At 39.0% G+C, this 15,843-nt stretch overlaps 1 protein-coding gene across 2 annotated transcripts in view; it reads left to right on the forward strand.

Moving 5' to 3' along the window:
* The window catches only part of LOC123879241 (zinc transporter foi), a 66,918-nt gene that overhangs the window by 8,275 nt on the left and 42,800 nt on the right, over positions 1 to 15,843 (forward strand). Inside the window, exon 1 of one of the 2 annotated variants that reach the window (XM_045926870.1) lies at positions 12,585 to 12,670. The exons of the other annotated variant lie outside the window; for it this stretch is intronic. The gene's annotated coding sequence lies outside the window, so the exon portion shown is untranslated. Of the gene's footprint in view, positions 1 to 12,584; positions 12,671 to 15,843 lie in introns of those variants that run through there. 2 annotated transcript variants of the gene reach the window in all.

Below are 15,843 nucleotides of genomic sequence, written 5' to 3' on the forward strand. Positions count from 1 at the left end.
GAGCTAATCGCTGCGAACAGCCGTGCACCTGGAATAAGCAGCAGGAAAACTAGTGGAGATGCAGGTGGAACCGGTGGGTACCTGCATCGAATTTGGGAACCACCGTTTATGTATTACGGATAAAGACAATGGCATACGTTATTTAATAGACACAGGTGCGAACATTTCAGTGTTGCCTAAAAGTTATAAATCAGTGTGTGACAGTGCAATGAATAATAAATACAAACTTTATGCCGCGAATGGTAGTGAAATACAAACTTTCGGAACAAAGACTCTAGTGTTAAATTTAAGATTGCGTCGTGCGTTTAAGTGGACTTTTGTAATAGCCGACGTTAAACAACCCATTTTAGGAGCAGATTTTTTAGCTAAGTATAATTTGTTAGTAGACTTAAGAAACAGACGATTGTTAGATCAGGAGACTAACATGTATGTAATTTCCACTATAGTAAACTCGGAGCATTCATCTATTTTTACTATAGCCGAGTCGCATCCATGTTATTCTCTTCTAAGTAGGTTTCCAGAATTGACAATGCCAGCGACGTTCAAAGAACCACCACGTCACAGCGTAAGACACCACATCGAGACTTCAGGACCTCCGGTGCATGCGCGCCCAAGGCCGCTGCCGCCGGACCGATTTAAAAAGGTAAGAGAAGAATTTCGCCTTATGCAGGAAATGGGTATTTGCCGCCCGTCAAAGAGTGCGTGGGCGAGTCCTCTACACGTTGTACCTAAAAAAGATGGTAATATAAGGCCGTGTGGAGACTATAGAGCGCTGAATGCAATTACGAAGCCTGATAGATACCCAATTCCTCACATAAAGGATTTTACGTTTATTTTAGCCGATAAGAAAGTATTTAGCAGGATTGATATTAACCGAGCGTATCACTTTATTCCGATAGCAGAGGATGACGTGGAGAAAACAGCTATCATTACACCTTTTGGTTTGTTTGAATGGCCATGTATGTCTTTCGGTTTAAGAAACGCAGCACAGACGTTTCAACGTTTCATGAATAATTATGTCTTACAGAATTTAGAGGCAAATTTTCAACAAAATAACCCGGATTGTGCGAATTATAAAACTGAATTTGTTTTTTCATACTTAGATGATTTAATAATAGCTAGCGAAAATAGTTCGCTCCACGAAAAACATTTAGAGGCCGTTTTTGAAAGATTACAACAAGTTGGACTAACTATTAATTTAGCAAAGTGTGCATTTTCGCAGGATAAAGTTGAGTTTCTGGGTCATGAGGTCTCAGCCAGTGGCTTAAGGCCGTTGCCAAGCAAGGTCCAAGCAATTGTAGACTTTCCCAGACCGAAAACGGTAGAGGAACTTCGTAGATTTCTAGGCATGGTAAATTTCTATAGAAGTCATTTGCGTCAGGCAGCCGAATATCAAGCTGAATTAAATAAGTATCTTCACGGAGCAAAGAAACGTGACAAAAGTAGTATAGTGTGGACAGAAAGTGCTGTTCAAGCTTTCGAACAATGCAAGTTGAATTTACAGAACGCTGCTTTGTTAGCGTATCCGATAACAGGTCAAGTGCTTGCTATAATGGCAGACGCGTCAAATACTTGTGTTGGAGGCACATTGCAACAAAGAGTAAATAACGAATGGGTTCCGTTAGGTTATTTTTCAAAAAAATTGACTGACACGCAACAAAAGTACAGTACCTACGACAGGGAGTTACTTTCGCTTTATTTGTCAGTGCAATATTTTAGGAACATGTTCGAAGGTAGAGATCTCATTTTGTATACAGATCATAAGCCGTTAACGTTTGCGTTTAAAAAGCTAAGTAGTAGTAAAGAAACGCCGCGAAGGACCCGTCAGTTATTATTTATTAGTGAGTTCACGACGGATATACGCTATACAAAAGGCGAAGAGAACGCGCCCGCGGACGCGTTATCGCGAGTTGAAACAATTTCGTGCCCGTCTGTACTTGACTTCACAGAAGTGGCTATTGCGCAAGCGAACGACAAAGAGCTCACAGAATTGCTAGGAACAAAAAACGGTAACACGAGACTAATAAAAATTGACTTGCCGAGTGTAAATAAGCCCATTGTTTGTAACTTGCGAGGCGATAAGGCTAGGCCTTACTTACCAAAACAGTTTAGGCGTATCGCATACGAAACAATACATAACCTAAGCCATCCTGGCATTAGAACAACAAGGAAAATGGTAACTAATAATTATTTTTGGCCTGGGATGAATAAAGATATAGGTATTTGGGCTAGGTCGTGCATAGAGTGTCAAAAAGCAAAGGTTCACAGACACACTATGTCACCTTTAGGGCAATTTGCAAAAGTAGATAGAATGTGTCATTTACACATTGACATTACAGGCCCATTCACTATTTCAGAGGAAGGCTACAGGTATTGTCTTACAATGATAGATAGAGAAACGGGTTGGCCGGAAGCATTTCCAATTAAAGATATTTGTGCGAAGACAGTAGCCAAACTCGTGTATGAAGGATGGATTACTAGACATGGGTGTTTTATTAATTTGAGCTCAGATCAGGGAAAGCAGTTTGAAAGCAGTCTCTTTAGACAGTTAATGAAATATTTAGGGGTTCATAAGTTTAGGACGACACCGTACCATCCACAGAGTAATGGCATGATCGAACGATGGCATCGTAGTTTTAAGGCCGCCTTAATGGCGAGATTAAAGGACAATAGATCGTGGGTTGAAGAAATGCACACCATTATGATGGGACTACGTGCAGCACCACGCAGTGACACAGGGGTAAGTGCCGCGGAATTAACCTTTGGGCGAACTCTGAGGCTCCCTGGAGAATTTTTCGAACCATCGGATAGTAAGATAACGGACGGTGAGGAGTACCTAAAGCAGTTGAAACAGGTAATTAGTAATTTAAGACCAAAACCCGAGACACAGAGAGACTCTCGGACTATTTTTGTGCACCCTGCCTTAAAAGACTGTAAAAAAGTTTTTGTTAGAAACGATGTAATGCGTAAGTGTCTACAACCACCGTATGACGGTCCCTATGACGTCATAAAGCGGTTGGAAAAAGCATACTTAGTACAGTTACCCAATAGACAAGCACTTATTTCAATTGACAGATTGAAACCGGCTTTTGTCCTGGATATCGAAAGTCCACGACAAACACCGGGTGAAACGACATGTAAGAAAAAATGTAGATTTAGCGACGATGACGTTTTGCCGACTCATACAATCCGTACTACTCGGAGTGGGAGAGTCAGCAAAACGCCCGTTAGGTATCAGTAGAATAATTTGAGTATCAACTAGCAATTAAGCAATAAGTATTACGAAATAAGTATTGTAAAATGGCCCCGATCCGCATATATTATTTTTTATTTTATTCATGTATTATTTTTTATTAGAAGTCATAACTAAACCTTATTATTGAGAGTGTTAGAGTGGTTGACGATTGTTATAGTTTATTGGATAGTGTGTAAATGTAAAATGTAATGTAACCAACATTCGAAGTGTTGAGTGCTACGTAGGCTGGATGGCGCGGGCATAGCAACAATTGTAAGTGGACTTGCCACAGCGACCCCGTCGCCACCCCCTCAAGTTGTAGTGACTTATCTCAAGTATAATGTGTTAAGAGATGTACCATGCATCGAATCAAAGGAACACTGTAACTGGGTGACGTGTTTAAATTATGATTTGTTGGGTAAGCGGATCGGAAACATTGCTAGGGTTGTCGAAAAATGAAGAACGAATATTGTGAAATAAAATTAAGGTTGCGGAAATTTGTATTTGTTTAATTTTTATTAAGATAAAAATTTGGGGTGGTGTGATGTAGAGGCACTAGCGAGTAATCATTTTAGAGGCTACGCGTGCCACGACGTAGCGTAATTCGTTAGTTGCCCCTAGCCTCTTGTAGCGTGTTGTTGTTTCCAAAGAAATTGTAACTTTAAATAGTGAATTATAATATATATTTTTTTAGTGTTCATTTCTTTTGTTTTTATTACTACCCTGGTAGAGAACACGGCGCTACTATATATACATCAAATACCTGTACAATTAGCATGGCTAATATTCTTTTTTTTTAAATATATTAAAAAAAATTACTATGCCATGCACATCATCACTTTCTATTAGGTGTGATTGTGGTCAAGCGCTTGCCAGTAATGAATAAAAAAAAAAAATGCAACAAATGACCGTTCCTCCGTCTGCTGTACCTACTTCCGGGATGCAATGTATCTGTTTTTTTTTTAAATTCAGATGCAGTTGACTGCATTCTCACCTGGTTGTAAGTGAAGATGCAGTCTAAGATGGAAACGGGCTAATACCTCTTTGGTTTCTACGTTCCGGAACGTTTAAATGCTTGGCGGCACGGCATTGCCGGTAGGGTGGTAACTAGCCACGGCCGAAGCCTCCCACCAGACCAGACCAGAAATCATAAAATTGTAAAACCCCTGCCGAGAATTGAACCCGGGACCTCCCACTAGTAAGACCACAGCGCGCCAGGGAGGTGGTCGGAGAAACTGCCAGTGAAGCTTTCTCCATAGACGAGAAAAAAAAGCTTTCTCCATCGCCCGCTAAGTAACTATCCATACTAATATTATAAATGCGAAAGTGTGTCTGTCTGTCTGTCTATCTGTCTGTCTGTCTGTCTGTCTGTCTGCTACCTCTTCACGGCCCAACAGTTTAACCAATTCTAACGAAATTTGGTACGGGGTTAGCTTACATCCCGGGGACGGACATAAGCTACTTTTTATCCCGGAAAATCAAATATGTAGTTCCAATGGGATCTTTAAAAACCTAAATCCACGCGGACGAAGTCGCGGGCATCCTCTAGTCTATGATAAACAGAATAAATAACTACAAGATAAAGTTGAAAACTAAAACCCGACTGCGATCGTCTAATAAACGTCTAATGTCGATAAACGTTGAAATATAAGAGTAAAATTGTTTTTTTTGTCGCTTGCTAAGTAGGTATATATATATATATATATATATTTTTTTTTATTTGTACCAGAAAGTAAAAAATTTAAGTAAGTAATGATGCAAAGTTTGTAACAATAAAAATAAAGAAAAAGTGGACAGGGCAGCACTTATCTCTATAAGAGATCTCTACCAGTGACCCTTGGCAGTGCGAGAGGTTGTAAAGGGAGTAGAATAGGTGCAGCAAATATAGACAGTAATTATGAAAAAAAACTAAGTAGATATAATGTTATAATATATAATAAACATTTATTAAAATAGCCTTTAACTTTAATACATGTTTGAGTGTTGTTGTACATTTATATTCATGAGCTCAGAATTTTCTCCTCTTTCATTTGACATCCCACTCGATACAATAGCAAAAAAATACGGAGACCTCTTCTGTTGTAACATCCGTTAGGTCAATTTTTTCGTATAAAATAATAGCCTATGTCACCCGGACCTTTACAACGAATCAATTGACAACTCATTCATCAAAATCGGCCCAGTAGTTTATGCACTACGGTGGAATACACAGAATTTGGATAGGTACGTATTATGTACATACTAGCCGATGCCCGCGACTTCGCCCGCGTGGATTTAGGTTTTTCGAAATCCCGTGGGAACTCTGATTTTCCGGGATAAAAAGTGGCATATGTGCTAATCCAGGATATTATCTATCTCCATGCCAAATCCGTAGTTTTTGCGTGAAGGAGTAACAAACATACACACACCCACACACACACATACACACAAACTTTCGCCTTTATGATATTAGTGTTGCGTGAAGGAGTAACAAACTTACACACACACACACATACACACAAACTTTCGCCTTTATAATATTAGTGTGATTAGTGTGATGTGAAGTGTGATTGACTGCTAAAATCATAACCCTTCCTTTTGGCTTTTCCGCAGTCGGGTAAAAATATCGCTATTATGAAATCACACGATATCCAAGAACGTAGCATTCCTGTAATCTCGGTGGGTGCCAAGACATTTGTTTTATTTTCCCCTGCGAATAAATAAGTTAGGCGAAACTGAGTAATTTCTGTGAAACCAAATTTTAGAATAGTAATCTTCCCACAACGACCGCTTTGTATGTATTTCAGTTATCACAGAAGCATTCAAGTTTCCTCACGATGTTTACCTTCACCCCTTCACCGTTAAAGCAATCTATACATATAATAAAATTGTAGAAAAGTGGTGTCTGTACAGTGGAAATATATTAAAAAAAGTAGCAGGGGTTGTTATTATATCGATGCCGAACCCGAAATTGTAATTATTTTTTTTTTGTCTGTTTGTCTGTGTGTTTGTGCACGCTAATATCAGAAACGGCTTATTCGATTTTGATACGATTTTCACTAATATATTGTAGTAAGCTTCACTTAACATTTAGTGTTTATTTCATGTCAATCGGTTGATAAATAAAAAAGTTATGTCAATTTAAAGAATCACGGCGAACATTTTTAACGTACAGAGTACGTACTACACGCCTCGCGCCTGAGCGTCCGTGGCTATATAAAGCGCACTGATTCCACGCGAACGAAGTCGCTAGCACAGCTAGTATTTAATACAGTCTTTGAGTTATGCCTATAGTCCATATTTCTCGTTGATAGGTTAATAGCTCCTTGCTACCTCAGGAAAAAGCGGCCAAGTGCGACTCAGACTCGCGCACTGAGGGTTCCGCACTCGGGTATTTTTCTAACATTTCGCACAATAAATCAAAAACTATTTTACATAAAAATAAATAAAAATCTGTTTTATTAATGTAAAGTTAAGCCCTTTCATATGATGCCCCACTTGGTAATAGTTATCTTACTTTGAAAATTGATTTTTTTTTAAATGATGCGACCACAAAATTCGCGGTTTTCAGATTTATTTCTGTACTTGTGCTATAATGCCTACCTAGCTGCCAAATATCATGATTCTAGGTCAACGGGAAGTACCCTATAGGTTTCTTGACAGACACGACGGACGGACGGACAGACAGACAGACAACAAAGTGTTTCTTTAAGGGTTCCGTTTTTCCTTTTGAGATACGGAACCCTAAAAAGCCCAGTAAAAAGTCTTTCCTGCTAAAAGTAAAGCGCGCAGGTATTCAGGCACCTTTTTCACCCTATAGGTTTTCGACAGATACGACGGACGGACGGACAGACAGACAGACAGACAACAAAGTGTTTCTTTAAGGGTTCCGTTTTTCCTTTTGAGGTACGGAACCCTAAAAAGCCCAGTAAAAAGTCTTTCCTGCTAAAAGTAAAGCGCGCAGGTATTCAGGCACCTTTTTCATTCAACCTTCGCGTTCCGCTCGGAGGCGCCACTAATTGTCTGTTTTTAGACTTTTTACTTGTCTTTTTAGTTGTCTAGTTTTCTTGGAAACTATAAATTGTACTCTAACCAAAGACATTTATTTGAAATGTAGAGCAGTTTTGAGGAAACCATAACTAAATTAAACTAAACTATTACTCACATCCTCTTCTTACTAACCACACTAATATTATAAAGGCGAAAGTTTGTATGTGTGTGTGTTTGTGTGTGTGTGTGTGTGTGTGTGTGTGTGTGTGTGTGTGTGTGTATGTTTGTTACTCCTTCACGCAAAAACTACTGAACGGATTTGGCTGAAACTCGGAATGGAGATAGATAATATCCTGGACTAGCAGATAGGCTACTTTTTATCCCGGAAAACCAAAGAGTTCCCACGGGATTTCGAAAAATCTAAATCCACGCGGACGAAGTCGCGGGCGTCAGCTAGTGTAATATGAAAAGTACAGACACGGTTTGACAGTTTTTTTTAATTTAGAGCTATCAAACCTTGTGACTTTAGAAGTTTAGCTGCCAGTCGCCAGCCTATTGTTTAAATTTGTAGCGCGCACTAAAATTTATGTGTTCAGTCCTTTTTTAGTAATACTAAAAAGAAAAAGATGCAGACACTCTAAATTTAGTTTAGAGAAAGATAACGTAGACCACACTAATTTCGAACCCCTATTTTACCCCTTAGAGGTTGAATTTCAAAAATCCTTAGCGGTTGTCTATGTCATAATAGCTAACTTTATGCCTTTTAGCCAGATCCGTCCAATAGCTTGAGCTGTGCGTCGATAGATAAGTCAATCCATCAGTCAACCGGCTTTTCGTTTGATATGTTTAGATTTGTATGAACAAGTGTAAATTAAAAATTTATAACACCCCCGACAAGTGAAGGTTACAGTAAAACTTTCAAACGGCTGAACTGATTTTCTTGGATTATAGCTAAGAACACTCTCGATCAAGCCACCTTTCAAACAAAAAAAAAAAAACAAAATTAAAATCGGTTCATTGGTTTAGGATCTACGCTGCCACAGACAGATATACACGTCAAACTTATAACACCCCTCTTTTTGGGTTGGGGGTTAATTAAGATGCATTAGTAGCAGAGACTTCGTGAGAAAATTTTGAAAAAAATTTAATCACTGGTCATATTATACAATGCAAAAGTGTCTTTATTTGTTGGTTGTTCCGTCAATCCTGTCTCAAGAGAACTACGGATTGACGTCATTTTTTGTATGGATATAGGTAAAAGCCCTGGAGATTGACATAGATTAGTTTTTATCCCGGAAAATCAAAGTTCGCAAGGGATTTTTAAAACATAAAGTCGCGAGCATCAGGCAGTAGTTAAATAATACAACAAAAAGAAGCCAAATGGCTACTTTTTCTTGACTCAGTCATATTTTAAGTTGTTCTGCCTGTTAATAATGAAATGTTTAAATGTCTTTACTTGTATTATTTTAGGTATTTGTTTAGTATTTGTTTTTTTAGTTTATTTATTTATTTATTTACTATAGTACCGCCCACAGAGTTACACATTTTAATTATACATTTTGTTCCTTAGGATTAGTTTAGTTAGGATTGTAAACAAATCACAAACCAATTCGTATTACATACTTTGAACCTATCTCCAAAAACCGTATTATCCTCCCGTGAAAATTACACTAATATTCTAAAAGCGAAAGTTTGTGTTTCTATGTGTATCTTGTAACTCTTTAACTTAAAAACTACTGCACGGATTTGGCTGAAAAAAATGGAGATAGATTATCCCGGAGATTAAAGAGTTCCTACGGGATTTTCAAAAACCTATACCCAGGCGAACGAAGTCGCTGGCATCAGCTAGTATTTATTATTTTTAGAATCTTCTCTAAATTCAACTTTGCCGATTCTTCCTTAGATGTAACTCGACCGTTTTCAAAAAAAAAAATCAAAATTCAAAATAATATTCAATTAGACTTTTACAAGTTCTTTTGAATCGTCAAAAGCATCTACCACTGGTTCGAAATACCTTTCCTACCGAGAAGAACCAGCAAGAAACTCGGCGGTTGGTTTGAAACACATAGGTACCTGTTATGTTTTTTAGGGTTCCGTACCCGAATGGACAGCCTCCGCTGTCCGTCCATTCGTCCGTCTGTCTGTCAGCGACCTGGATCTCATGAACCATAACTCTCTATCTAGATATTTGGTATTTTCACAAAATGTGTTGGTATTTTTATTACCGCTATACCAAGAAGTAATAATCAAAATGACCGCGCAATGATTAGCTGGAGAACTCTTTAATTTTCCGGGATTAAAGTAGCCTATGCATTAATTCAGGGTATTAATCTATCTCCATTCTTTTCAGCCAAATCCGTCCAGTAGTTTTTGCGTGAAAGTGTAACATACACACAAACTTTCGCCTTTATAATTAGTGTGATTTTATAGATCGAACGTTTCGTAGATACGAGGAAACCAACATACACATAACATTGATTCATTTTCCCTCTCGTCAGATGAAACGGACCACTCATAAAATAACGGTGATTGAATAACAATCGACTGGCAATGAAATAGAGCAGCCGTGACCGCGAGGTCGTCGGTTCGAATCCAAATATGGATGCAATGTTCACTTGACAGCTCTCACGTAGTACAGTCCGACAAGGCTCTTTTGGCACTTGAGTGAGGGCGCTGTTGTAGCTTTATGCCGACACAGCGAACTATCAACAAGTGCACTTGCACTACACTCAAGATGGCGGCGTTAGTTCCGATTTTGACCACGTGCCAAAAGAGCATTGTCGGACTGTATAGTACGCGACAGGTCGAGATGGCAATCGGGGTATGAGGCGGGAGGTGCCTGCACACACGCGTCACCCGCGCTATCCCGCACCGGGTTAGGACGGGGGCTGTGCGGGTATGCGAGGCGTCCCCACACATATTGCCATCTCAATCTTTCGCGTACTATACTTAGGGCGTTTGTGCACTTATTCGTATTCGTTTTCGTAAAAATACGATTCAAAGTGGCCGTCATACAAACCGTACGTACGTGTATGTGTTTACTCATTCGTATCTTTAACCCCCGACCCAAAAAGAGGGGTGTTATAAGTTTGACGCGTGTATCTGTGTGTCTGTGTGTCTGTGTATCTGTGTATCTGTCTGTGGCATCGTAGCGCCTAAACGAATGAACCGATTTTAATTTACTTTTTTTTTGTTTGAAAGGTGGCTTGATCGAGAGTGTTCTTAGCTATAATCCAAAAAAATTGGTTCAGCCGTTTAAAAGTTATCAGCTCTTTTCTAGTTTTCTTGTAGAAAAGAAGGTTAGATAACCGTTAGGTTCATAATATTATGTCAATTGACAAAATTAATGTCAAGCCTAGATACATTATTATTTATTTGAAAATGATGTTTTGGAAAACTCAGATACTTTGGATCGTAGGCGCGGAATAGTCCAAGAAAATCGGTTCAGCCGTTTGAAAGTTATCAGCTCTTTCCTAGTTGCTGTAACCTTCACTTGTCGGGGGTGTTATAAATTTTTAATTTACACTTGTTACCGATTCGTATTTGATGGATTTTCGACGTAAAAATGCGGACCATATTTTTACGAAAACGAATACGAATGAGTGCACAAACGCATTTAGGCTTTACTTTAACTTATATTATGTAGGCATCTTCAAGGCAAGCGCTCTCAATCTTAGGCTGCGTCATTACCCGCGAAGTATAATTGCAGCCAAGCGCTAGTCTATAAATTAAAAAAAAAAACTCGCACTTTTTTTAACCCCGACCCAATAAGAGGGGTGTTATAAGTTTGACGTGTGTATCTGTGTATCTGTGTATCTGCTGTGGCATTGTAGTTCCTAAACTAATGAACCGATTTTAGTGTTCTTAGCTATAATCCAAGAAAATCGGTTCAGCCGTTTGAAAGTTATCAGCTCTTTCCTAGTTACTGTAACCTTCACTTGTCGGGGGTGTTATAAATTAATTTATAGTGTATTTCATACGGACGTACGCTCCCTAAAAATACCGGTCTTCTCGATAGAGGCCAAGAGTCAGTGTGTCTCGTAGGTGAAGTATACGCGTCATCGAGGTGAATGAAGCTCATTATATTGACATAATCCGACCCATTGGGCCGAGTGCCAAACTCAAGGATCCCTAAAATAATCCAAACCGAGATTTTCTCAAATTATTTTATAAATACCCTACTTATCTATCTTGGTTAGCCGTCCTCGTCATCGGCTGAAATTCCTTGCGCTAACATATTAATTAATATTCTATCTACCTCTCCTATAAACTGCCATACCCCTTCCAGGTTTTTAGGGTGCCGTACCTCAAAAGGAAAAACGGAACCCTTATAGGATCACTTTGTTGTCTGTCTGTCTGGCCGTCCGTCTGTCCGTCCGTCGTGTCTGTCAAGAAACCTATAGGGTACTTCGCACTGATTGACCTAGAATCATGTGGCACGTAGGTAGGTCTTAAAGCAGAAGTAAAGGAATAAATCCGAAAAAAAAGGATTTGTGGTTACATCATTAAAAAGAAATTAAAATGTGTTTTAATTTTCAAAGTAAGATAACTATACCAAGTGGGGTATCATATATTATGAAAGGGTACCTGTATATTCTTAAACAGATTTTGCTACTTATTTATTTACTTATTTTTTTTATGCATTATCTTTTTGATTTATTGTGCAAATTGTCGGAAAAATTACCCGAGTACGGAACCCTCGGTGCGCGAGTCTGATTCGCACTTGGCCGGATTTTCCACCAACATGGCGGTCTGAGACTGTTGTAGTGGTTGTATAGGTCGGTACTATGAATGGCTTTTTTCAGTTTTGCTATATTTTATTTTTACTAGCTACATCTATTCACACCTTCCAGGTTAACCCGCTTCCATATCTTAGACTGCATCATCACTTACCACCAGGAGGATACCCGATCCTTTTCTACCTGAAAATCCTTTTCGGATTTTTTCCTTTACTTGTGCTATAAAACCTACCTACTTTCCAGATTTTATGATTCTAGGTCAACGAGAAGTACCATATAGGTTTCGTGACAGACAGATAGACAACAAAGTGATCCTGTTAGGGTTTTTTTTGTCCTTTTGAGGTACGGAACCTAAAAAGAACTGTTTTTTCCAAACCTGGTTGGTGCAAAAACCCTTTCAATATGGAGTACACAAAAACCTCCATGTACATTAGGATGTACCACCATGAATCTTTGCCTCAATCTAATGAGATTTAAGAAAAAAAAAGTTAATCCACGTTCAACAATAGGGCGCGAACAATCCTGCCTAATGGAGCGTAATTTGAAATTGGAACTGTCACAAAAACGCATCCTTCCTGCTTCCGCATTGGTTGATTGTCTGTATAAATACTAGTGCTTTTGGAATTTTATGGTCAGTTGCGGGATGACTTTCATCCCCTGAAGGTGTTAGGTTAAGGTTCTGTGTGTTTGGATTTGACCTCGCTTGTACGGATTGACGAAAAATTTGGTGAGTGCTTTTACATATTGTTCAAGAAGAGTCGGTGGACCTTGCGCTAGAAGACTCACGAAGACGAAGACCACCCTACAAGAGTGAATAGGCATCTTCTAGGTAAACGCGTTCTATCTTAGGCCACATCATCACTTTCCATCAGGTGTGACTGTGCTCAAGCGCTTGCCTATAATGAATTAAAAAAACTCCTACCGGCAAAGCTGTGGCCAAGCAATTTAGAGGTTTGGTACGATGCCGTGTAGAAACCAAAGGAGTACCTATGGGTTTAATGAAAACTGTCATATCCCTGCCAGGTTAGCTCGCTTCCATCTTGGACTGCATCATCACTTACCACCAGGTGAGATTGCAGTCAAGGGGCTAACTTGTATCTGAATATAAAAAAACTCATTGGTGACGAAACGCTGATCAGTTCTAAGCTTTAAAGTTTGCAACATCATCGGCAGAAAGGTGTATTCCGAAGAGAGCCCAAAAACTTTTTAGGGTTTCGTACCTTAAAAGGAAAAACGGAACCCTTATAGGATCACTTCGTTGTCTGTCTGTCTGTCCGTCGGTCCGTCTGTCGTGTCTGTCAAGAAACCTATAGGATAATTCCCGTGGACCTAGAATCATGAAAGGCGGATAGGTAGATCTTATAGCACAAGTACAGGAATAAATCTAAAAACCACGAATTTGTGGTCACATCAATTAAAAAAAATGAATGTTGTTAATTTATCGTGCAAAACGTTGGAAAAAATACCCGAGTACGGAACCCTCAGTGCGCGAGTCTGACTCGCACTTGGCCGGTTTTTGGTTTGTCCTTCAATCAAGTCGCAATGAAGCACCGGATCGAGGACAACCGCGCTCTGTAGTGAACCAGCGATGGGTAGGTGATTATGTAAACCAAGCTTTACCTACCACATACAAAACCTTACAGCCGTTTCAAATAACGCCATAGTGTCAAAAGCATAATTTACTATTGTCAGTTTACAAGTCTGGGAACACCTTGTATCAGGTTCATATTATATCAACTAACACTTGAGACAAGTTGGAATGTTCAGTACGTCTTAAGGTTCCGCACCTCAAAAGGAAAAACGGAACCCTAATATGATCTTTGAAATCTTTGAAAAGAGCAACCGCCGAGTTTGTTGCTGGTTCTTCTCGGTAGGAAAGGCATTCCGAACCAGTGGTAGATGCTTTTGACGATTCAAAAGAACTTGTAAAAGTCTAATTGAATAAAAATATTTTGAATTTTGATTTTTTTTTTAATTTTGATCACTTTGTAGTCCGTCTGTCTGTCTGGTCTGTCAAGAGAACCTATAGGGTACTTCCCGTTGACATAGAACTATGAAATTAGGCAGGTAGGTAGATCTTATAGCACAAGTACTTAAAGGAAAAAATCTGAAAACCGTGAATTTGTGGTTACATCCCAAAAAACAATTATTTGTTCATGAACAAATAATAGTTAGTATTTTCAATTTTCAAAGCAAGATAAGTATACCAAGTGGGGTATCACATTGAAGCGCTTTACCTGTACATTCTGAAACAGATTTTTATTTATTTTTATGCCTATAGTTTTTGATTTATCTTGCAAACTCCACCACATAAAAAATAAGCCGTTGCAAAAAATCACGTTGATCCTTTGCTCTGTTGCGCCGTTGCGGCGTGATTGAAGGAGAAACTTTCCACATTTATAATATGGGTAGTGATAGGTACTTAATTGCAAAGAAATCGTCCACTCTCAATCTTATTAATTACTAGAGGATGCTCGCGTCTCCGTCCGCGTGGATTTAGGATTTTAAAGATCCCTTGGGAACCATTTGATTTTCCGGGATAAAAAGTTGCCTAAACTGCTAGTTTTTTGTACGTTGGAATGCTAGAATGTCAATTACAGTGACGCAAGCTACCTCGGCACCAAATTTCATACAAATAGGTTAAGCGGATAGGTTTTTAGGAATCCCGTGGGAACTCTTTGATTTTCCGGGATAAAAAGTAGCTTATGTCCGTCCCCGGGATATAAGCTAAGCCTGTAACAAATTTCGTCAGAATCGGTTAAACTGTTGGGCCGTGAAAAGGTAGCAGACAGACATACAGACACAGTTTCGCATTATAATATTATTAGTATGGATTATCACACTAATATTATAAAGGAGAAAGTGTGTATGTGTGTGTGTGTGTGTGTGTGTGTGTGTGTGTGTGTGTGTATGTTTGTTTGTTACTCCTTCACGCAAAAACTACTGGACGGATTGGGCTGAAATTTAGAATGGAGATAGATTATACCCTGGATTAGCACATAGGCTACTTTTTATCCCGGAAAATCAAAGAGTTCCCACGGGATTTTTAAAAACCTGTATCCAGGCGAACGAAGTCGTGGGCATCAGCTAGTAATTTATAATGAAATTATAAATGGAAGATTTCTGCAGTATAGAAAGTCATGGCACTGGTAAACAAGTTGATTGCCATAACTAATTGTGTGCCATTTCAAAAAGCAATTAAATAAGTCAATCGAATTCACAATGATATCTCTGAATATATAATTATATTTAATTAACATGTAAAATTAATACATTGTCTGGGATTTGATAACGAAATAATCGCAGTAATAAGGCATTTGAGAGGTTTTTAAAAACGGTTCTACGTTAAGATGCATGACACGGGTCTGCCCGCGAAATTCAAATGTAATTTGGTTTTTCGCAATTTGTAAACTAATACGACAAAGTAGGGTTATGGCATTCTAATTCCGCCAATGGCAGTGTCATCTTCACAGGATTACATAAAAATCTTTACTTGAAAGTGTTCTAAATGGTTTGAGGACCTCGCTAGCGCAGTTGTAAGCGTCGTGGTCTTATTAGTGGGAGGTCCCGGGTTCGATTCCTGGCAGGGGTTTGGAATTTTGTATGATTTTTTGGATATATCGTGCAAAATGTCGGAAAAATACCGAGTACGGAACCCTCGGTGCGCGAGTCTGACTCGCACTGGCCGGTTTTTTCCTTTTGATATACGGAACCATAAATGCGAAAGTGTGTCTGTCTGTCTGTTTGTCTCTCTGTCTGCTACCTTTTCACGGCCCAACAATTTAACCGATTCTGACGAAATTTAGTACAGCGTTAGCTTATATCCCGGGGACATAGGCTACTTTTTATCCCGGAAAATCAAAGCGTTCCCACGGGATTCCTAAAAACCCACCCGCTTAA

Source organism: Maniola jurtina, chromosome 27 (genome assembly GCF_905333055.1).
Source record: "Maniola jurtina chromosome 27, ilManJurt1.1, whole genome shotgun sequence".
In the NCBI taxonomy this organism is placed as follows: domain Eukaryota; kingdom Metazoa; phylum Arthropoda; class Insecta; order Lepidoptera; family Nymphalidae; genus Maniola; species Maniola jurtina.